Raw genomic sequence first — 25235 nt, 5'->3', positions numbered from 1 at the left:
TTTTGTGTAGGAAAACAGTATATTATGAGTTGCACAGAAAACTGATAGACTAATGAGATAGTCACAGACCTTTGTTAAAAAAATACATAAATTGATTACAAGGTCATGTGAATCTTCCAGAGTTACATTTAATTTTTTTAAAAATACACAAAAGAATCCCTGAATTGCTTAAAAGAATTTCTTGGCTTAAAAAATATATATAGTTGCATTTCTACTCTAAGCAGGTTCTGAATCCAGGAGTTAATTTTCATCACCGAAACTGAATTGAAAGGATTCAGAACTTTCTTGTAAATTCTATTTTTTTTTTAAAAAAAAAGTAATTTTGGTATTGCAGTGAATTGTTATAATTTATAAACATTAGCATTTGCTCAGATTTCAAAACCAGTTGGACAGAGAAAAAGGTAAGAGGTCTCGGTCTGGGGATATTATCTGGGAAAAATTTGAGTCCGTTAGTCCTGAAGAAATGGATACTGAAAGGTACAAATGGCTCTGGAAGAAACAGATAATCTGGAACTTTTCAGTAGGGACTCAGGTCCAAACAGGAATAGAAACTCCATTGGTCACTCTGCTGACAATCTATAATGGGACTTTGATAGGGAGAGCAAAATCCTATTCACTTTCTGGAACTCTCAATGGCTTTTTATATCATTGACCATGGCATCCTTCTAGAAGATTGTCTGCAAGGGTTTAGTATCAAAAACAACATTTCAGTTGTTGAAAAGCAGAGTGTACAATGGATGATTGGATAGTAGCCAATCCAAACTTTCCTGGACCAACAATCCCTACTCATGATCACTCATGCCCTAGTCACCTCCCATCTTGACTATTGCAATGCACTCTACATGGGACTGCCCCTGAAAAGCATCCAGAAGTTCCTGTTAGTGCGAAAATGCAGCAGCCCACATAGTTTTGTGCAGACTTCGGTGTGCACATGTATCACATCTCCTGTGGGAACTGCATTGGGTGCTGCTTTGCTTCTGGATTCCACTCAAGGTGCTGGTTGTCACATTTAAATCTCTTCATGGCTTGGGACCAGGTTATCTGAGGGACTGTCTCTAGTTGATCATATCTACCCAACCTACTAGAACAGGGAAGCAAGGAATGTTGCAGGTCCTGTCCCCTAAGAAGATATATCTGCGGGACCAGTGGTGGCTTGCTACCGGTTCGCCCCAGATTGGGCAAACTGGTAGAGGCGGTGGCAGGAGGCTCCGCCCACCTGCCTGGATGTCTCTGCACATGCGCTGAAGTGTCACATGTGTGTGCATGTGCGTGCCCATGAACAAACCAGTAGCGAATGAAATTGAAACCCAGTACTGGGCAGAACCCAGAAGAAGGCCTTCTCCGTGGTGGCTCCCTTTCTCTGGAACATCATCCTCCCCCCAAGGTTAGATTGGCTCCCACTCTACCACTCTTTCAGAAGGCCCTTTCAGTGGGCCTGGGAAACCCAGAGCAGAATGGAGCCCATTAAATGGCTAGTATGAATGTGTGTTGTTGCTGGGGTGGGAGTGGGTTATTATTTTATTATTTTTCTTTTTATTCTTTTTATTTTTTTTTATATGCTGTTTTTATAGCTTTGTAAACCACCTTGAGTCATCATGTGCAAGTAGGCGGCAATATACCAAGGGCCTTGGTAGCACAGTGGTCTAAGGCACCCTGTTATTAAGCTGGTTATTAAAACCAGCTGCCTGCAATTACTGCAGGTTCGAATCTCGCCAAGGCTCAAGGTTGACTCAGCCTTCCATCCTTTCTAAGGTAGGTAAATTGAGGACCCAGTTGTGGGGGCAATAAGCTGACTTTGTATAAATATACAAAAGGATGAAGGCTATTGCTGAACACATTGTAAGCCACCCTGAGTCTCCGGAGAAGGGCGGCATATATATCAAATTTATATATATATAAATTATATATATAAATTTAGAATATATATATATTCTAAATAAATAAATAAAATAAACCTTTCTTCCATTTGATTTAATCAATCAAAATTGAGGATGATGGGATAAATGAGTTGATTGGTCAAGGTAGAGTATCATCAATATACTGAAACACATTTGTAGATCTGTACTCCAGTAGAGATTTAATAGAAGTCTTGATTCAATGTTTGGGGATTATAATTTTTTTTTTATTGTAAAAGTTTTACAATTACATTTTCACCCCATTTTCACCCCCCTAACCCACCCCCAACTCCCCAGCCCACCCTCCCTAACCCCCCCTAACCCCCCTCCCCCCCGGACTTCCATAGAATATACCTCCATCATTATCCCGTTTATGTAAAACTTGAGCCCCCCAACCCCCATATCATTTTTCATCTTCACATAGTTCAAATATTTCTATCTTAATATAATATAATACTATCAATGAAAAGCTATTTGATACTTCCTAGTTTGATATTTGTTCTGCACATAATCTATCCACTTTTTCCATTCACATTCATAAGTCTCTTGTGAGCGGTCTTTTAGATATGCTGAAATCTTCGCCATCTCAGCGAAACTGGCCATCTTCAAAGTCCATTCCTCAACAGTGGGCAAAGCTTCATTTTTCCAATATTTGCCTATCAACAATCTCGCTGCTGTAATCATATACAAAATCAAAAATAGCTTTGCGAAATCACTCTCCCTTTCAGCTCGTTAGCGCTAGAGCGGCGCCATTTTTTCAAGCCGTTTCCGCTCGCTCTAACTTTTTCCCAAATCAGAAGTTCAAAAGAGGAGAAATACTTGCAGTTTCTTGGTTTAGGGGTTGATGTTGTTTTATAGCAAAGTTATTTTCCCATCAGTTTAAATGTTTGCTGCAGCCGGCTTGCTCTGACAGGCAGAGTCGTCCCACGCCGTCCAGAGTCTCCGCAAGTTGAAAGGGAGCCGCACCCGTTTCCTCCCCAGTAGCAGACTTCTGGGGGCTCACAGGGGCTCGACCTGCCTCTTGCTTCACTCTTCTCCTCATATCCTCAGGATTTTGGAGTTTTCAAGCTGCTCCCCTCACTCGGAGCGGCTCTACAGGCGGCGGGGCTGGAGGTCCTTCAAAAGTGACCGTCTTCGCCGGTGGCAGACAAACCGGAAGAGGGGATTATAAATTGATAAGAAAAAACAGTCTGAGAGCCAAAGAAAATGGAGTGGCTTAACGTAGAAGTTAACTTATTATGGGGTGGTGACAACATCTAGATAGGATTGTATTTTCCCTGAAGGAACTTGTCTGTAATCTGGGGGCTTTCTTGGATGAATAACTCCTATTAGAACAGCAGATGGAAGCTGTGTCTAGAAGACCATTTGTCTATCTCCAGTTGGTCTGACAAGTATGATCATTCTGGAATAAAAGGTACTGGTAAGAACCAATACTTCATCACTAAAACATCAGTTGGTACAGGATTAGCTGTGTGCTAATATAGTAGGACCATCTATATAATGTTGCACTCTAGTAATATGGCAACTGTATTGGCTATCAATTTGTTTCTGGGTGAAATTCAAGGTGCTAGTAATAACTTATGAAGTCCTACATAGCTTAGAACTAGGTATCTGCAAAATGGCTCCAGTCTGAGTCCACCCAATCAAGGCGTGATAGTAAATAGAATAGAATAGAATAGAATAGAATAGAATAGAATAGAATAGAATAGAATAGAATAGAATAGAATAGAATAGAATAGAATAGAATAACAGAGTTGAAAGGGACCTTGGAGTCTTCTAGTCCAACCCTCTGCCCAGGCAGGAAACCCTACACCACTTCAGACAAATAGTTATCCAACATCTTAAAAATTTCCAGTGTTGGAGCATTCACAATTTCTGGAGGCAAGTTGTTCCACTGATTAATTGTTCTAACTGTCAGGAAATTTCTCCTTAGTTCTAGGTTGCTTCTCTCCTTGATTAGTTTCCACCCATTGCTTCTTGTTCTACCCTCAGGTACTTTGGAGAATAGTTTGACTCCCTCTTCTTTGTGGCAACCCCTGAGATATTGTAACACTGCTATCATGTCTCCCCTAGTCCTTCTTTTCATTAAACTAGACATATCCAGTTCTTGCAACCATTCTTCATATTTTTTAGCCTCCTAAAAAATAGTCCCCTAATCAACTTTGTTGCTCTTCTCTGCACTCTTTCCAGAGTCTTAACATCTTTTTTACATTGTGGTGACCAAAACTGAATGCAATATTCCATAGATAGAAATGTTCTGTATCAATTAATTCTCTGTCCCCGCTGTTCAGTTTAAATGTTTATCCAGAAAAATCTGTGAATTTATTACTAAGTAACTCAGTCCCTTTCTTTGATGGATGCAATCCATCTCTTTTGTACAGTTTTTCATTGGACAAGTTGCAGACATAGTATATAAAAGATATACAGAGTATATTAAAGATTTCCACCTCTCAGTTTGGTGTAGTGGTGAAGACCTAGTCTAGAAACCAGGAGACCATAAGTCCTGGACCTGCCTTAGTCACGAATCCAGTAAGGTGACCTTGTGCCAGTCACTCTCTCTCATTCTTAGCCCTAGGAAAAAGGCAGTGGCAAATCACTTCTGAAATCTTTTCAAGAAAACTGCAAGGATTAATCCTGGCAGTTATTACAAGATAACATTGACTTGAAGGCTATGTTGAAGGCACCAAGAGAGAGAGAGAGATAGAAAGAAAGAGTGAGAAAAGAAAGAAAGAAAGAAAGAAAGAAAGAAAGAAAGAAAGAAAGAGTGAGCAAGAGAGGAGGAAAACCCCAAGGTATGACAGGAAGGACCTCAGAAGCAAGAGCTTTGTGTCAGATCTTTGCTTCATGTGCAAAGATCAGCTTCCTATTTCGAAAGTTTGTAAAAACCTAATTGCTTAGGCAGGCATTCAAAGACTGAGGAGTTGATGTATTTTTGGATGTGTGTGGGCACTGCTTATTGTTGTTTGTGGTTACTATTCCAATTCTAAAGTGGAATTAATATTTATATGGTTGGTTGTTTTTTTAATAGCTTTTGTAAACTTCTTAAATTCCCAACTGAAGCAGAATAAAAGCATATGCAGAAACAATACAAAACAAAATAAGCATTACAACATTAATGGGGTTAGAATAATAGATCCTAATCTTATTTGCTAGCACTATTTTACAGAACACCCACCCTATTCAATTCATTCCCTCTCTCTCTCTCTCTCTCTCTCTCTCTCTCCCTCCCTCCCTCCCCCTCCCCCTCCCCCTCCCCCTCTCTCCATTGAAGATTTATTGATTAACTGAACAACCTTTTAACACAGATTTTTTTTTTAATTTTCAGTGCCTTAAAGATCTGTTCTAGTGTGCAACAATTTCTTGGATTCCTAAAAAAAGATTCAGACCAATCATTGTAAAGGTAAGAAAGTTTGGTATCTTATCATTAACTCTGTTAATACTAGATCTCTGTTCCTTCCTTCTCAGCCAGTCCATAATTCAAAATATTTTACTATCACCTGGTTAATATACAGTAATATGCAATGAATAAAGTTTCTCACCTGGAATTTTCATTTTATTTCTCTCTCATATCCCACTCCTGATACATCATATACTATATAATGAAGGTAATGCTAAAATCCTGTCAGGCAAACAATGAATCTTAGGTGTTCATATCTTAATCTTTTACCTTATTTCTATTCAGAGTACCCCTTTCATTCATAAAACATAAGTTTGTTTTATTTTGTTCTTTACAGTTCTTTCCATAATAAATTTCAGAACCTGATTATATCACCATTTGTACATCTCCTCTTAAATGTCAGCCTATCTATAAACCTACTCTCCAAGGCAGAAGATTGCCAAGTTCTGTTCTTCCACTTTCCCTACTTCAGTGCAACATGCAAAGCCGTTCTTGATTTTCTGTGTTCCATATTCTTTGCTATCTGATATTTGAGGAGTTGACAATAAGAAGCTCTCACTGCTGGAGGCATTTTGTTTGTTTGTTTGTTTGTTTGTTTGCTTGCTTGCTTCAAGAAGAGATTATATATATTTTTCCCCCAAAGGAAATACTGGAATGATTAGTCATTGTGAGGAAAACTTGTGAAAATCAGTGGTATAAATTTATCATTCTTTTTTTTCTACACTATCACTTCACCATATTGAGCCAGTAAACATTCATCTTTCTCAGGAATGCTGGGAGTTGTAGTTCCATGGCAGGAAGTATATTTTAAATTTTATTAACTCATAAAACCACTGTTCTTGTTAGTAAGTCCAATGTATAATAGGTATAAGAGTGGAGAATAGATTGTGTTGCCTAGTATGATGTTATTTTATAAAAAAAACATTTATTACATTTTTGATGTACACCATATTGCACACATTGCAGATGGAAAAATATTACTAACAGTAATAAATAGATGCATTAAAATGGATAAACAGCCACCATGGGGGGGAAGCCTGAACAACCCTGTAACTATAGAAGCCTAGAACTGAATTGTTCTTTTCCCATTCACTAGAATCCCAACTATATTTATTCTCCAAAGCTTGCAACTTTTGTCCTGGAAATCTCATTCTAAATTATGAGGTGGCGAGGAAATGCCACCTGATGAATCAGGGAACCATGTTCAACATTGGAAGGCTTTTTGTATTCATTTTCAGTCCTTGTTTGTTACAGGGTTTGTTAGGTTTCCAAGGATCTTGTGTTCAATCTCTGGCATCTCCACTGAAAAGATAATTTAAGTTTTTAGTCATAATATATGAATCTGAAGGGCCTGGAAATTGCATACATTATAAACTGATTAGTCTTCCAAGATGGTACATTCCATATGACTCCATTTTGGTGTTTTTCCAGAACGGTGTATTTAATAGCAGAGCAGCTTTTCTGCCAATGGGAAGACACAATACTAGGCTAGGCTGTCCAAATTGCCTGACTATAAATAACAAAACCTGGAGCGATGACACAGATTTTCTAATATTATCACCATATTCTAAGTTTCCTTGCTTTGTGAAGGCTGTTCTATATTTCATGTCAGATATGTATTTTAAGTTAAGTAAAAGTTGGTGCAAATAATTATTTACTCTGGTATATAAATATGCACTATATCACTAGACTCAGGAGAAATAATGTTGTATCAGTTTTAAAAAAATATTATTTTTTAATTATTTTATTTAATTATTTTATTTATTTATTTTATTTTATTTTTTAAATTATTTTAAAAAATATCAGTAATAAAAAATATTAAAAAATAGATCAACATTCTACCCAGAAGTTATCTAAGATAAAACTTTATCTGAGATAAAACTAGAATTATGGCTACATTTAGCATATGATTTTATTGGATAGGATGAGAGCTGCCCTTGTGTATATTACACTGAAGCGACAAAACAATGGGATTATTAGTACTAAAGTTCAGTGGCCAATATGCAGTGACAAAGAAGAAAAACAAGAAATTAAATTAGAAAACACTTTCTAGATATCACCTGTTTTACATTGTTGCACATGCCCATGCATGGACACCACATCCCTACACTGTGGTTCTTGCCTCTACAGCCCCACTCTAAGAGAGAGAGAGAGAGAGAGAGAGAGAGAGAGAGAGAGAGAGAGAGAGAGAGAGAGAGAGAGAGAGAGGGAGGGAGAGGGAGGGAGAGGGAGAGAAGAAGGAGGGCAGGGCAGGGCAGGGGCAGGGCAGGGGAGGAGGGGAGGAGTTAGGGAAGAAGAGAGAAGAGAACCGGGAAGGGAAGGGAAGGGAAGGGAAGGGAAGGGAAGGGAAGAGAAGAGAAGAGAAGAGAAGAGAAGAGAAGAGAAGAGAAGAGAAGAGAAGAGAAGAGAAGAGAAGAGAAGAGGACAGTCTGCGAGCTGAAATGAAACGACACATGGGTCATTCTCATGTGAGAGGAAAGAAGGAGGGCAGGGCAGAGCGGGGGGGCAGGGGAGGAGGGGAGGAGTAAGGGGAGAAGAGAACAGGGAAGGGAAGGGAAGGGAAGAGAAGAGGAGAGGAGAGGAGAGAGAGGAGAGGAGAGGACAGTCTGCGAGCTGAAATGAAAGGACACATGGGTCATTCTCTGATAAAGCAGATACAGTTTTCTGAGTCTTTATTACTCGGAGTAGGTGCTGAAACATGGAGCTTTGGAGACTCCTACAGAGACCTACTTCCATGGTCAACAGAAACATCAGTGAACAAACTTTTTTTTTAAAAAAATAAAGCTTCTGCAGTGATTATAGGAAAGGGATCCAGTTTCACTCAATGGCACAATAAATACTCTTATCATTTCGATATAATTGGGTGTTTTCGAAGGAATAGCAGAGAAATAGCTTCAGTCTTTAGTCCTTTCCTTTTACTTCTAGGGCAAAAGAACTAAATCGCCATCGAATGGATCAATACCCATAGTTTGTCTTAGCTTCTGAAGGTGGTGACTTGCATGCTGCCAATCTTCCCTCTGCTACTAGAGATATGCCTGAGTTTAATTCTCATGCTCTTTGGCAAAGCCAAAAATTTTCATTCATCAGACTTACCCCATCATTGTGCCAAGAGGAGCCATTCATGCCATTAAGTTGAGAAGTAGCCTATTTCTTAACCTGCAAATACTTGTCCCCATCCCATAGCATAGCCAAGAATGCCGGGAGCTGCAGTCCCACACATTTCAAAGGACGTCAGCTTGGGGAAGGCAAGTCTAAAAGAAAGCTGTCCTGGGTGACTAACTTGAAAAGTAAAAGTGTTAATTATTCAGTGGTTGTATCTTAATGTTGCTGTTGAGGCAGGTACCATATTTATCTTAAAGTACCCCAGAGCAAAAGAACCTGGGAAGACGACAGGTAGCTCTGGAACCATATTTATCATGTAAATAGCTCAGAAAAGGATACTGCCAGTTACATCTTTTAAATACAAAAATGCATGCATTTCACTATTTTGTAAATGCCAGGGAGATGCAGCATCCGTTAGAGTTAACAGTGCGGCACTTTTGTGTTCAGTAGCATGAATCATTAATCATGAGACAGGCCATATTCTTGTACTGCTTCTGCTTTCATTACTTGGCCTAATTAAACAGTTCTCTGAACTGGAATCTCAGATTCCTCTGTTACAGATTATCATTAATTATGGTGAAAGTGCTCAGAGATGTTGGACTCAATTATATTCTGCTCAACCTTGGCACTGGGTGATTCATTGCACAGCCTGCTTTGCAGATGTACTCTTTTCTTATCTTGCACTCCCACTTTTGTAAATTGGGCTCCGCCAGCCAACAAACTAAGAGTTATGTGCTGCGTTTTCATTAAAAACATGTTGGAGAAGCACAGACCAATTAAGGATTCTGTATTTTATATGAAGTGATGAAGTGAACGCTGGATTCTGGGAGCATTTTGCTCAGCGAGGAAAAAGGGGAAAAAAAACCCTCCAAAATGCAAGAGAAATACATAGAGACTTTCTTCCTTTCTTGCGATTTAAGTTTTAGAACTTTGCTGTACATTCTGAACAGAACTTCTTGTAGCAGAGTATACTCGCTGGCATACACACAAACATGCATACTGATTTTATCTTAAATTTAAGAACAGTCGCATACACCAGATTTTCAAAAACTTGCATTCAAACTTCATTCATGGGCACTGAACAGGAATGAAAAATAGGAATGTGCATTAATAAGAATAATTAATAGTGCAAACCCATACATGTCTACTCACAAATATCTTATTTAGTTTAATATTTCTGACACTCCCCAAATACGGTACTACTTCCTTGACCAGTAACAATGTCTCATTAATCCTATTAGAAAGTGACAGTAGGTAGTTTTCAGTTTAGTTTGCACCCAACACACTTCTGGCCAATCCTTAAATCCAGATCAGAGCAAACACATATGTCACTCTGTTCAGCTAAAACTGATAACCGTTAATTGGCAAAATGGGACACAAGGCAAGCAGGAGCAGGGAGAGAGAGGAGCAGGAATGATACGGAATAATTTGCATTATCTATAAATGCTTATCAAAAGACACAAAACTTTCCAGAGCCCATGGAAACACCATCACAGGTAATTGTCTGAAAGGGAAGAGCTTTTGTTTATTTCAGCGTTAATCCTTTTTTTTTTCCAAAGCAGCAGAACAGAGATGGAAAGTAGGATATCGGGTGATCCTTCCTGTATTAAAGAAACAGTTTGGCAGAGAGGATGAGGTATCAGGTACAAATCTGAGCAGTTGATGTAGGCCTAATCACTCAGAATCCTTCAGGAAAACAAATCTCTCTTTCTCTCTCTCTCTCCCTCCCTCCCTCCCCCTCTCCATATAGATATATGTAAATTTATAAAAATATATTTGAAAAATAGAAAAGAGTAAAACTCATTTAAACATTATTAAAAGCTCTTTACTTACAAATTATTCTTCCCTCCCCAGATACTGATTGAGCAACCAATATCTTACTTTCCCCCCTCCCGATTTCTCCTTGAATCATTTCATCAATTCAACTTTTACTCTCTTGTAAAATTCATACTGTAAATGCCTTACATAAAGATATATAAGGGAATCATTCTTGCTTGAACTTAATTAATCTTTCCTTGTGAATATATGCCATTAATTTCACAGCTGATATGTATTCTCCAAATTTGGACTTCTGATTTTCCCGTTGTTGTATCATCATTGTTTCTTTAAAATTTTTCATCCAGTTATGATACAAATGCTAAATTGTTCTGCCTTTATGTTTTATTAACAGTTACCCTGTTTCCCCTAAAATAAGACATCCCCTGAGAATAAGCCCAATCGGGCTTTTGAGCGCATGCGCTAAAATAAGCCCCCCCGATAAGCCCTCCCCAAAAATAAGCCCTCCCTGAAAATCTTTAAATGCATGTGCAGCCAGTCCTCACCATTTCCTCTGGTTAGGGTTAGTGAGACAGAGCTGGAAATCAGGTAAGACTGCAAGTGGAGCCCCATCTTGCTCCATGTGCCCCAAAATAATAAGACCTCCCCAAAAATAAGGCCAAGTGCTTATTTTGGGGTTCAAAAAAATATAAGATAGGGTCTTATTTTCGGGAAAACACAGTATTATCAGTTTATATGTGCATTCTAATAGATGGTCTTGATTCGATATGAACATTTGAAATTCTGTCATTTTTTAAAAAATCCCTAATTCTTTTCCAAGGTTCTTTTTATAGTTCTGGCATTTATAAATATATCAGCCATGAAAGATTTTTTTTTACCTTTGTTGGATAATTTTTGCTGTGATTTTAATCTATTTACGGAATCTGAATGTACTATATCTGCAATTATCTTTTCCTTGCTGTGATTGTCTACAGTGTTACAAACCAGAACATTTTTGAAGGTCAAGCTAATGGTGAAATTACTGGACTTATTTTTTTTAAAGTGTTTCATATTTTCCTCCCCCTCCTCCTTCTCCTCTTGACTCTGGGAGACACAAAATAAAATAAAAACAAAACAATGCAGATAGTAACAAAACTTATTACCTTTGTTGCCTTATTTCCTTTCCTTATACGATAACTAGTATTAGAAGGTACTGGTACCTTCTAATACTATTTGGTGATTTTATCCCTTTTGGTATTCATGACAAGCAATTTAATTTAACATTTGGAAAACCAAGTCCTCTTTTATACTGTATTTGACTCTTGTAAAAGTTTAAATTTTACTATGAATTTCCCCCCCACCCCGTATAAATTTGTTGGCTGCCAAAATTTTATCTGGGATTGAAATTGAAATGCCATTCAGCACCACATGTAGTAAAAACAAACAAACAAAAAATACTACCATACCTCAAGTTCAATGCTCTGTGTTAGTACAAGATATCAAAGACAAGTCTGTAATAGTTTTATGGGTGATTGATATCCTTGGTTGATTAAGCATGCCTGTGACATTGCATTATAACTTAGTTGCCTTGGCTTACCTGAATATGTAATATAATATAATATAATATAATATAATATAATATAATATAATATAATATAATATAATATAATAATATAATATAATATAATATAATATAATATAATATAATATAATATAATATAATATAATATAAGTTCCTGTGTGAAGTTTCAGCATTCAGCCTTTACGTATGCAGGACAATTACAACAGCAGCCTTCAGCTGCTTCACTCCCAAGATGATACTGGCTGGAAATGAAGCCAGCTTAAGATCTGTGCAGATTTCAAGCTTTGGCAATGTTGTTAGCCAGGTGGATGGGGATTAACACAGTGCCTGACTGATGGAGTCCTCTGTTTGTTTATCCCTGCTATAATCACTTGTCTTTCCATGGGGGATGAGCCTTTGAGGACATGGGATGTCCACTGGCATGAGAAAACAATGTCCAGCGATCACAGAATCATAGAGTTGAAATAGACCTTTGAGTTCATCTAGATCAAACATCTCTTTTATACACAGACATCACCAGATGGAGTATATAGAAATCATATTGACTTTTATTGCAAAAAAAGGAGACAGAAGAGCTCAGTTTTATAACATCAAAGACATGACCAGGTACTGACTGTGGAACAGATCAGAAATTGTTCATGCAAGTTTCAAGTTAAGTTAAAGAAGAAGAAAGCCAGACAGTTCCCATGATGTGACCTTTAGTACTCTAGTAATAGAAGATGAAGTTAGATCAGCACTCTGGTCATTACCAAGTGGGACGGTTCCAGAAACGGATGAAATATCCACTGAAATACAGCAAGCAACAGAAAAAGAATCGGTCAACATTCTAACCAAGCTATGCCAGCAAATCTGGAAAACAAAACAATAGCCAACAGATTGGAAGAGGTCAATCGACATTCCAAACCAAAACAAGGAGACTTAACAGAGCGTGCAAACTATCATACAATGTCCTTCATTTGACTTGCTAGCAGAATAATGCTTAGGCTCATCCAATTCGGATTATAGCCTTAAATGAAAAAAAAAAAGAGGTGCCAGATGTCCAATTGGGTTTTCAAAATGACCAAGGAACAAAATGACCAAGCAAATAACCAATGCACAATTATTGCTGGTCTTTGTTTCCATGCTGAATAATTGGGAAAGCAAACAAATACCAAAAGAAGTCATTGTGTGCTTCAATGATTATAGAAAAGCCTTTGATACTGAATCACATCAAGCTGTGGAAAATGTTCAGAAAAACAGGAATCCCAAAACACCTCATTGCCCTTATGGATATCTTATATACAGGTCAGGAAGCCACAGTATGAACATGACAGAATATGGCAAAAGAGGCTGCTTCCAGGTTGTCAAAGGAGTGCTTACAAAGCTGCATACTCTTCCCTTATTTAGTCAATTTATATGTTGAATCTATATCAGGGGTGTCAAACTCAATTTCATTGAGGGCCGCATCAGCATTATGGTTGCCTTCAAATGGCCAGTAGCTGGGTCACCATGACTAGGTGGGCATGGCTAGGAAGATGTGGCTGGGTGGCTGTGGCTGGCTCGATGTCACTCACTGGGCACAGCTGATTTGGGTGTTAGATCTCGGCTGACTCAGCCTGCAGGGCCGCCCCTGCTGCCTCAGCCCCGCCCCCTAGGCACACGCATAGGAGGCGGTGAGCATGTGGGGCCTAGCATCCCCACTGACTGTCTTGCCCTGCAGCCTGACCACGTTCTGAGTGCTTGCCTTTCACCCGGGATGCCAGCCCCCGCACGCTTGCAGTCTTCTGTGCGTGTGCCCACAGTGGAATGGGTTGGGGCCCAGGTTGGGGTGGCCCCTTGCTGTGTCTAGGCCCCACGGATTTAAGGCTGACCGTGTTCTGGCCCTGATGGCTGCCATGAAGTTGTAGATCAGTGTCTGGCTGGGCTGGGCTGGGGCCTAGGCAACGGGCCAGATTTAACCACATCGTGGACCAGATCTGGCCCACAGGCCTTGTGTTTGACATGTCTGATCTATATTAAGTGAAACTGGATTGGAAGATGAGTGTGGTTTTGGAATTGGAGGGGGGGGGGAATCAATAACCTGTGCTGATGATAGTACCAAGACTGAAAATGCATCTGCAAGCTCTAATACAAAACCTCAAAGAGCACAGTGAAAAATTTTGGCACCAAAATTAAATATAAATAAGGCAATACTAATTACTACAAATCAAACAACCAGCCTTACAATTGACAATGAAGATGGTGGATAGCATCTTCCTTTTAGGATCATCCATCAATAGTATAGAAACAAGCAGTCAGGAAATATGCTGCAGATTAGTACCATGGACCACCAAAAAGCAAATTAACCCAGAGTTCTCATTCAAGGCACAAATGACCAGGCTCACCTTATTTCGGATAAATTATGCAAAAATCCAGATGTCTGGAAAAGGCTCTAAGGCTAGGAATTGGAAAAGGAAAGAGAAGAAGATGACCAGCAGGAAGGTAGATGGACTCAGAGGTTATGAGTTCACTGTTGGGAGACTTGGGTGGGTGGAGCGGAAGGTTAAGGATAGATAGGGATATAGGAAATCTATCTATGTGGTCACTGGGAGTTGAAAAGGACTTGATGGCAGATAATCAATTAATCACTCAATTTATATGTTGCATTCAATATCTGAGACAGTGGGACACTCGGTATCAACTAGTGGGCTAAGTACAAAGGCAGTTTCTAAGATTTGCAGCTCTCAAGCCTTTGTATAAAAGATGATTTATCAGATCAGAAAATGAATTGGCAGCTTGTGTCATAGTAAACATACTAATTATATGTGCTGTTTTTTCCCACCCATCATGAAAGTACCTAGTACATTTTACATTAAGTCAGTCTGTGGACAGAAGCACCTGCAAAATTCAAAGTATTTGTCAGAATGATGAAACAGGCATCGCAATGTTGTGATGCGAACTCCACCTCTTATACATATATGTTCAATGTCATGACACATGTACCAAAGAGATGGGATTTGTGTCACAACGCTCATCTTATCACTGTCTTCCCCTTGCCATTCCATCCCCAGTAGACCCCAATGTTTGCAGACCAGGTTCAGTGGCAGCTGCATATACAATGTTGGACTTAAAGTTTATTAGCTAATAAAAGCAATATTAATCCTCACATCCAACCTAAATTGTACTAGAATACGAAAGACGGATTCTCTCATTCTCCAGAAGCAAACACAATGGACCTATCGATAGATAAAAGAGTGCCATCTATTTCGCTAAAAATAATTCTGGCTATGTACTTTTATAACAGATCATATATTAATTGATTGGAAAGATGTTCCAGGAGAAAGAAGCAGAAATCTATACTTTGGAGGGGGAAAAAATGGCATGTACATATGGAGAACTTGACAGGGAATCAAATAGAGAAATGATAAAAAGGAAAATATAAAATCATATCTGAGAAATATGAGACAGAGGAAGTGGGAGAAAGCATGTGTGGTTATGAAGAGTCAAATCACCAGACATGAGAATAAAAAACTCAAAAGCCCTTGACCCAATTTTCAAAAATCTTCTGATAAATGTAGGTCTCTAGTGGATGGACAGAAGAAGGTGAGAGAGGAGGGGTGATGACTGTGGGCCTCAGATCACTTAGAGATTACTTTAGGAGAAAAACAAAATTTTTGCTTCTCCCCCTCTCGATGACCATTAATGGCCCCCTCTTCCTTCAGAAAGTAATAATCGTTACAATTGAATGTAACTATTTTTAGATATTTTAACTGAATGGGTATACCCCAAGGTAAAAAAAAAAATATTGATGAAATAATTTTTGAAATTTTCTTAAGCGATAGGTCCTTAGTAGATGCTGCCTCCATGGCAGTGGTGAAATCCAACTTTTTTTTACTACCGGTTCTGTGGGCGTGGCTTGGTGGGCGTGGCACGGGAAGGATACTGCAAAATCTTCATTTCCACCTCACTACAGGGGAAGGATATTGCAAAATCTCCATTCCCACCTGGGGGAAGGATGTTGCAAAATCTCCATTCCCACTCCACTCTGGGGCCAGCCAGAGGTGGTATTTTCCGGTTCTCCGAACTACTCAAAATTTCCGCTACTGGTTCTCCAGACCCTGTCAGAACCTGCTGGATTTCACCCCTGCTCCATGGGCAACTTGATAGGCCTTTCCCACCCAGTCTGTCAGATTCCCTGTGAGGAGAAGAGATGGTGGCTTTTCGGCTCAGGGACCCATCTGTCAGGGGCTCAGCAGGGGTCTTCTCCTGTTCATCATCCAGGACCCTCAAGACACATCACAACCGTGTCTGGCTTCCCCTAAGAGTTTGCTGTTCTTAGAGAATAGGCTGGCTTTAAGTGCACAACCAAGAAACACTGTATTTGACTGTCAGGAATGCAAAATTGGCCCTCTGCAAGGCCTTAGACCCTCTCCCCTACTCACCTTCCACCCCACTCACCCTCCCCCCCTCACTCTCCATCCTCCCATTCCACAGGAGTTTCCCTCTCTTTCCTCTCGAGTATGCTGACCATGCTAATAGGGTTCGAAAGAAGGATGCATAGGTTGAGTCCTGTCTATCTGCTTCTTTATTGTACAGTTTGTTTCTGGAGCTGAGATTACTGCAATATACATATCACTATCCCAACTGATGGAGGTTATAGTTGACAACTTCCAAAACAGCTTCATTTATCCTTATCATCTCCAGATAGTCCTCGACTTACAACTTATTACCATAACTTATGAAAATAACTTATGACCATTTTTTCTTAGTTACGACCATTGCGGTATCCCCATGGTCATGTGATTGACAATTGGACACTTGGCAACTGGCCAAGTGGTACTGACCAAACTGGTATTTATGATGGTTGTGGCATCCCGGGGTCATGCGATCCCCTTTTGGGAACGTCTGACAAGCAAAGTCAATAGGGAAGCCAAAATCACTTAACAACTGTGTTACTAACTTAACAACCACAGCGATTCACTTAACAATTGTGGCAAGGAAAGTTGTAAAATGGGGCCAAACTCACTAGACAACTGTTTTGCTTAAGAAGAGAAATTTTGGACTCAATTGTGGTTGTAAGTTGAGGACTACCCATAATACTTTTGAGCTCAACACACTATTCACCTAATTCATCAAGAAATGGTAAGGATATTTATTTTGGTATGATTCTGTGGCCAGCAAGTTTTTCTCTTCCTCAGGCAAATGTTTACATTTTTACCCATCATTACCCAAAGGTGCTCTTTCAAGAAGCAACTGGACTTTCTGGTTTTTCTTTGAAAGTCCAAGCTTCTTGGATGAGAAGTTTCACTTCTTATCCAAGAAGCTTCTTCAGCTCCTTCCATTCTCTACCATCCAGTCAGAGCTGAAGAAGCTTCTTGGATGAGAAGCGAAACATCTTCAAAGAAAAACCAGAAAGTCCAGTTGCCTCTTGAAAAAGCACATTTGGGACGACCGTGGCCTGGATGACTGAGAATCTCCATAGACATTTACCCATCTCTGCCTTCCAGTTCCTACCTGCCTCTTTATTATCATCCAGAATGAACCTTCTAGTTTCATCTTGGGAGCTGTACTTTTACACTCCATTCCAGAGTCTGAGGACAGCTTCTTCCCAGTGTCTTTTTCCCTAGATAATTGGTTGAACCAAACGGATGTTTTTAATTAGGAGCTTTTAACCATCAAAGAGGCTTTTCAACATTGGAGCCATTTCCTTTGAAGAGACAGAACACTCTCTCTAAATCTGAAATGGCTAAAGGAACATAAAACATTTGAGGATTTCTCACAGCCCATCATACAGTGCCAGGACAGCAGTTTGCATTTTGTCTTTCACTTCTGCACCACTAGTTTGCAAGATAACCAGGCAGATGATTTACCATGTAAGTTGGAGTAATTCAACTCCAACTTGGTTACTAGCCCTCTCCCACTTCCATCCTCTGCCCAAAGAACTTTGCTTCCATCTATAATATACAGCATGTATTTATGCATATGTACAGTATATAAAGGTAAAGGTTCCCTTTGCACATATGTGCTAGTCTTTCCCAACTAGGGAGCGGTGCTCATCTCAAAGCTGAAGAGCCAGCGCTGTCCAAAGACATCTCCATGGTCATGTGGCCGACATGACTAAATGCCAAAAGCGCACGGAATCCTGTAATCTTCCCACCAAAGGTGGTCCCTATTTTTCTACTTGCATTTTTTACGTGCGTTTGAACTACTAGGTTGGCAGAAGCTGGGATTAGTAACGGGAGCTCAGCCCGTTACGCGGCACTAGGGATTTGAACTAGCGCAGCATTTTAGCCACTGAGCCACCACTTCATATATATATATGTATATACATACATACATACATACATACATACATACATATATACATATACATATACATATACATATACATATACATATATATATAATTTAAAAAATTACAGATTGCCATCATCTTAATACGTAACTCTGGGCAGCTAATACAGGTAGTCCTCGACTTACAACAATTCATTTAGTGACCATTTGAAGTTACACCAGCACTGAAAACAGTGATTTATGACCATTTTTCACACTTATTACCATCTTATGGTCACGTGATTTATATTCAGATGCTTGACAATGGACTCATGTTTATGACAGTTGCAGTATCCTGGGGTCACGTGATCACTTTTTGCAACCTTCTGATAAGCAAAGTCAGTGGGGAAATCAGATTCACTTAGCAACCATGTTACTGATTTGACAACTGCAGTGATTCACAATGTGGCAAGAATTCACAATTCACAAATGTGGCAAGAAAAGTCATAAAATGGGGCAACATGTCTTACTTAGCAACAAAAATTTTGGGCTCAATTGTGGTTGTACATTGAGGACTACTGGTAACAGTTTATAAGAAATAATGTGAATCCCAGCCTCATATACATATAAATATATGAAAAATAATCCAAAATAAAGGAAAGCCAAAGCACCATAAAACAATGCAAATCCATGTGTATTGGGCTCTTCTAACATCAAGGCAATATTGGAGGAAAACTCACTTTGTAAGGTTCTGGAATCCAGAAACGAAACTGTTTTTCTATGAGATTTTCCCCATCTACATAACCATGTAACAATCTGGATTCCAACCCTATTGGACCCTTGTGAATTTTCTTTGATTTGCCCCATTGGCTTCTGCCCCATCACTCTATCCCATCTCAGTAGAGGGAAGAAAGAATTCAAGGTGGGGTTAGTTTGTGTTCCAAATGGGGAATCTGGATCATCTAATTCCTTTAATAGCAGAATTATATTCCCGTTTTATATCTCTTGATATCCCTAGCCTGGCTTCACTTCAACACTCTCAGTGTTGATTTGTATTTCTGAGTCTGATGGGGAGGAGGGACAGTGTAGATAGAAGGAAACAGGTAATCATATGATTGGGAGTGCAGAAAATGCCCACGTGAAGCTGATAGGAGGAGTTCTAGATAAAGAGGAACTGCTGATGAAGCTACAGTACTGAGGATACAGAAATTTCCCCTGTTGCCAGGAAAGGCTTTCCAACTGCCACCAGAGAAGGTATGGACATTTCCATCCTCTTGGGATGTCTGAGGAGAAGGAAAGAGGAATAGAGACACCCAAAGAAGGAAATAGCTCAAATCGGCAAACAGATGGAAACAAAAAGAGGAATTGAAGCCTTTCCAATTTTCCCATGGCTAGGTGAAGGAACTGCTGGGTTCTCATGATCTAAGGAGGAGAAGGAGAAAGTAGAGATGGAGTTGATATGAAGGTTGAAGCTGGCATGGTAGGAGAGCTGAGACCAGGTTGTTCTCCAACTACAGTGCATTGAAGACTGAGAAATGGGCAGCAAGGAGTCTGTTGCTATTTAAGAGCAGGTGGAAGATCTGCAAGATGTAAAGCCTGGAGCTCTTAGAAGTCTTGGTTGCTGGATTCTAACAATTGATTTTCATCGTGATGGCTTTGTGTATCTGCACTTAATTATCCAAACTTTGTTTATCATTCTTCAAAAACTCCTCAGTGCTGGTTTCAATTCTTGCAGAGATAAGTTTATGGTGGAGCCCTCTGAAACCCATCTTTCATCTCAGAATTTCCACCTTAGCCCAGCAGAAATACAACACTGTAATACCAGACTGGATGTAGCCACAAATACTAGCTCCTTTGCTTGAACCAAAAAAACTCCAAAGGGCAATGCCTAGAAGCATGGAAAATGCCTAGGAGAAATAGGAAGGGACAGGACTGGATGGGAAGTTGTGGATGTTCTGCTGAGATGTGATTAATCATATATATCGGTGGGATATTTCTTGCAAGGTGTGTAAGCTAGGTAGACTACAGGGCTCTCAACTGTCATTCATATATCTGTATTATGGTACTTGAGACAAGTATGGGTGCACTTTCTACAAAAAAAGGTATTGAATGTTTCTGCTTTTGACTTGGCTGTCTAATCCTCAGGGACTCTATCAGATATCGCCTGGGACCCTCAAGCCACATGTCTTGTCTTTGCAACTTCTGCATGCATCGCGTGCATCCATTAGGACATCGGAATGTTACCACTTCATTCATGCACATCCCTCTGTCTAAAAAGCAATGGGGAGTTCTTTGTGTGCAATGAATATTAATGCAGTTAATGTGGAGTCTTCAATCCAGTGCAAAGCATGTGCGGGTTTTTTTAAAAAAAACTTCATATATTCTGAGTATTAATATTATCATTCGGCAGTTTTCTTCAATGCTTGTTTGAATGCATGAAACCTCACACAAAGGGGAAGGGAGGGGAACCCTACCTGTAATTTTGTGGAGGTGCTTGTGTGTCAGATGCAGAGCAGAATGAGAGCTCTGCTCCCCAAAGTTTGAAATATAAGCCTTTTGGCTTAACAGTTTGCCAGCTTTCATATCCTGCAGTAGTTGCCGATTTTAATATATATGAAAATCAGTAGTCTTGTATCTGTGCATATGTGCCTTTTGTAATATAATTTTGACAGATGGCAAGCTGGATAAATCTAGCTCGTCACTATATAAAATCTTGGCTTGGCTCACACTTTACCAAAACTTGTTTAAAAGGGTCTTTTCTCTCCCCCCTCCCTCTCCCTATCTCTTTTTTGGAAGGATGTTTTTGTTAGAAGGAGAGGGTTACATTCTTGTTTTATTTTTTGGCTCAATATATTTTGGTCCCTGGTGCATTTTGTTGAACAAAAAAAATAAATAAAAGAAGGGAAAGAGGACTCCTCCCTTTGCATAAAACCACGGACTATGCTATTCTACATCTCCTCTTATTAAAAATAAATACATTGAGATGGAGCCTGTTTGCTCCATCTAAAATTCTGAGAACAATATCTGGCTGGAAGGGGAGGGGAAGCCCAGGAAGCAGTTCCCTCTTTCTTCCCCGCTCCAGACAGGCTGCTCATTGAAAATGTAATACACTGCTGCCATGTCACAGGTCAGCTGGCAAATGGCAATCTGAATTTTAAAAGGAATATGAATAAAATTCTGTTTTATTTTGAAAATGAACTTTGTGCCCTCCATCATGAATCCAATATATGTCTTAATCTTCTATGCTCTTGAAGCCTGCGGCACCTGGCTGAGTCCTTTGACTCCTGAACCTAATAAGGAAATAGGTTGTTTTCTCATCCTAGTCTCATTTTTAGAAGGGCTGAAACAAACAGTCCCTATTTCAAATGTAATTGACAAAGCATAAAAACATGTGTGTTATATAATTTTGGGGTTCACAATGGAGCTCAGGGCCGGGGTATTTTATTTTAAAATTTGATTAAGATGTTATACTCTGGAAATAACACTGTCAGGATTCAGAATCCAAATTTACCAACTGTTCGGTCTCATGTTTACCTTGGAAGCATACAAGCCAAGCTGATAAGAAGATGAAACAGATAATAGTGCACTCCATTTGGGACCAGTTTCATTTAACCTGAATATTTTTCGCAGCAGGATATTGACAGCTTTGTCACTGTGGCGATGAAAGAGAGTATTCAATAGGTTCTATATTATTGGTAAATTATAAATACCACAGGCTCCAATTCCGTAATGATTATACATATATAATCAGTTCTGTGGACAATCAGATTGGTATGGTTAGGCAATTCTTCAATTTAATGAGGTATTTTAGGTTTTATTTTAACAGCCGATTACTGTTTGGGCAAAAGCTTATATTCTTCCTAAACCACTATTTGCTATAAGTAGTCTCATTGTCATAGTACAAATAGCTGGGATGCCAGTAGTTCTACTGTTTTTATTCTCATCATGAAGAAAAAATATATCATTTTTATATAAAGTAAATTTAATGGCATTCATGTGATCTGATATATTAATGAGCATGTATTTGCTTAATTTTAATTTGCTTTTTTAACTTATTATCTCATGAGTTTTTATTTGCTTTTTATTTAGTGATTTTTTTTTTTTTAATTTTGCAATCAGTTGAGTAACTAGTATTTACCAAGGCACAATCCAGCCCTTTGAAGCTGTATTGATTTCCTGCCCTATTTAGGCACTTCCCAGAGGCATCTCACTGCCCAGCATGGAGAACAGATGGCTGGGTTCAGTGGATTTTTGATCTGATCTAGTAGAGCAATTCATTCTCTCTCTTTCTCCTTCTCCCTCCCTCCCTCCCTCCCTCCCTCCCTCCCTCCCTCCCTCCCTCCCTCCCTCCCTCTCCATATGAATAGCCTTGGCTTTGGTTATGGATATGGGAACAACCACTTTGATACTTACACTTTCTTCTTTGCAAAGTGTATTATTTCTTTAAGGAATCTTTTATTTGTGATTTATGGCTAAAAGTGCATCCTGGAGGAATTTACTGGCCGAATGCATTTTCAAGTGAGACTTGCCACCCTTCCTCAGGGACAATTCCTTTCTAGCTGAGTTTGATGAAATGGATGTTTCTGGAGTCATGATAAGTAGGGAGCATTTTTTTTTTTTTTACTTCTTCCATCCTCTGATAGCCAACTAGTGTGCCCTAATTCTTTGGAGTGGATTTTTACATGGGAGAGGAAACATGTTTACCTCAGTGTAATGTAGAAAAATTTTGGATTAGAGAGCAGAAACCCTAGAAAGATTCAAGAATAACTTTGTATTTGAATTCATCCAATTCCTACAGTTCAGACAGAGGCATGCTGCTTTTTATAGTGCAAGCAGTACACGGTCATCATCCCTTCTACTGTAAATGAACTTGGACTTCTTGATTGTCTTCATTCCTTTCTAAAACCATTTAACTTGGTTACCATTATTAGGACCTGTGTTAACAAAGCTTTGGGGATCCTAATGGTGTTTCCCCCCCCCCCCCAAAAGGCAACTGGACTTCATTTGTCCGTTTCACTTCTCATCCAAGAAGCTTCTTCAGTTCTAACTGAATGGTGGAGGATGGAAGGATTTATACTCCTTGCAGTCATCTGGTTGTTAACACTCTCACTGAGAGTTGTTGAGGCCACAGATTGATCTGTGCCCTCAGAGTCACCTGAATGGTGCAAATGGATGTGGAGTCTTCGTGGAACTGCTGAAAGGACTGTGTTGTAAACTGTAAACTGTGTTGTAAACAGTCCTCCGAGTTACAGTACACTCCTTTTAGCAGTTCCAAGAAGGCTCCACACCCATTTGCACCATTCAGGTGCAAATCAGTGCAAATATCAGAATCCCACATTCTTTTCTTGGTTACTCATTGCCTGTTCAAATTCAGTGTGGTCAATGTATGTGGTCAAGCTAAGATATTTGTATTGAAATAGATGGCTATATAAATCAATTTAATAAATGGATAGATAAATGAATAAATAAATAAGCAATGTTGACCTTTCTTCAACAAGGCCAGTTGTTCCATAATGCATTGGACAATTTTAATGATGTTTTGTAACTAATTAATTCCAGATAGATGCTAAACTACATAGCCTATACTTTCCTGGATCTTCACTTCTTCATTCTAATAGATGTTCATTTCATACTTTTTTGTTCCAGAATCTGATATTAACATTTTTTTATTAGATCAGACAGTTCATATTTACATTTTAAAACACTTTTGTAGGCATATTTTCTACATCCAATATTTTTTTTTATTTGTCAGTTATCTCTGTTGTAAAATGTTGACATTTTTAGTCTATGCCTATTGCAATGAAAATTGGCATAAGAAATCCATTCACCTCTGCAACCTCCACTTCCTCTTTTAGTTTAAATGTGCCTCTTTCACTCTAAGTACCCTCTCCATATATCTCTCTATTACTAACTTCCTCTTCTTCTTGCTGAAGAACACTCAACATTCAAAGGCAAGTCACAATACACCTTGTGCTTTTCAGGAACTTAATTATGGATGTGATTTTGCTTTTTACTCCACAAGCAACCAACAATATATTTATTTATGTTATACAATTGTATGGCAGGAGCCATCTTGTCCATGATATTCAGCAGTTAAATGTCTTGTTCCGTCTCAGGTTAGCAAAGTCTATAAATAGAATATGTCACACAGAGTGTAAGCCAACATGGAACTTTACCAACATGAAATTGAATATTAGCATTTGGTTGTTACCATAAGCTTGCCTATTTAGTGGTCTATTCGGTGATAGAAAGTACAAGTAGTCTTTGACTTCTAACAGTTTACTTAGTGGCCATTCAATGTTGCAACAGCACTGAAAAAAGCTATTTATTGACTTCTAACAGTTTACTTAGTGACCAGTCAATGTTGCAACAGCACTGAAAAAAGCTATTTATGACTGTTTTTAACACTTACAACCATTACAACATCCTGATAGTCACATCATCAAAATTCAGACGTTTGGCAACTGATTCAAATTTATGACATTTGCAGTGTCCCAGGCTCATGTGATCACCTTCTGACAAGCAAAGTCGATGGGGGAGCCAAATTCACTTAACAACTGTGCTACTAACTGAACAACTACAGTAATTCACTTAGCAGCTGCGGCAAGAAAAGTTGTCAAATGGGGCAAAACTTACTTTAAAATGTCTCACTTAGCCACAAAAATTTTGGGCTCCATTGTGGTCGTAAATTGAGGACTACCTGTATGGTAATCTCTAAAAGTAACTATTATTATGCAGGAAGTATACAAATCATAATGAGCCAGATTGGGAAAGGCTGGGGTAAACAGCTGACCTGTATGCCAGTTCCTCCATTGCACATGAGGACAGCAAAGTAATTTCATGAACACTTAGCATCTAAGCGAGCATCTAACAATAAAAAGCACTACTCAGGTGACCCTGAGGACATGGACAAACCTCCAAATGGCCTTAGCGACTCTCTAAAAGAATGCAAATGACAAGCGGTCTGCAAGGAATATAACTACTGTCCCCACCATCCAGTCAGAGTGAAGAAGCTTCTTGGATGAGAAGCGAAACATCTTCTACGAAAAAAAAAAACAAAAAATCCAGTGGCCTCTTGAAAAAAGCATCTTTGGGACATCCACGATCTGGATGACTGAGAATCTCCATAGATATCTAACAATAAAAAGTAAAGATAAAGGTTTCCCCTGTCCAGTCGTGTCTGACTTTAGGGGAAGGTGCTCATCTCCATTTCTTAGCCAAGAGTGCTAGCATTGTCGAAAGATGCTTCTGTGGTCATATGGCCAGCTTGACT

At 39.1% G+C, this 25235-nt stretch overlaps 1 long non-coding RNA gene across 2 annotated transcripts in view; it reads left to right on the top strand.

Annotated features, from left to right (window-relative positions):
- Positions 1 to 5218: 5218 nt before the first annotated feature.
- The window catches only part of LOC117670271 (uncharacterized), a 55674-nt gene continuing 35657 nt past the window's right edge, over positions 5219 to 25235 (top strand). For both annotated transcript variants that reach the window (XR_015733673.1, XR_004592608.3), the window contains exon 1: positions 5219 to 5295. This is a non-coding gene — a long non-coding RNA (uncharacterized LOC117670271). The remainder of the gene's footprint in view (positions 5296 to 25235) is intronic.

Source organism: Pantherophis guttatus, chromosome 1, assembly GCF_059756535.1.
Source record: "Pantherophis guttatus breed Tessera chromosome 1, ASM5975653v1, whole genome shotgun sequence".
NCBI classification, from domain to species: Eukaryota; Metazoa; Chordata; class Lepidosauria; order Squamata; family Colubridae; genus Pantherophis; species Pantherophis guttatus.
Note: the sequence above shows the minus strand (reverse complement) of the source record. Positions and strands in the feature narration are given on the sequence as shown.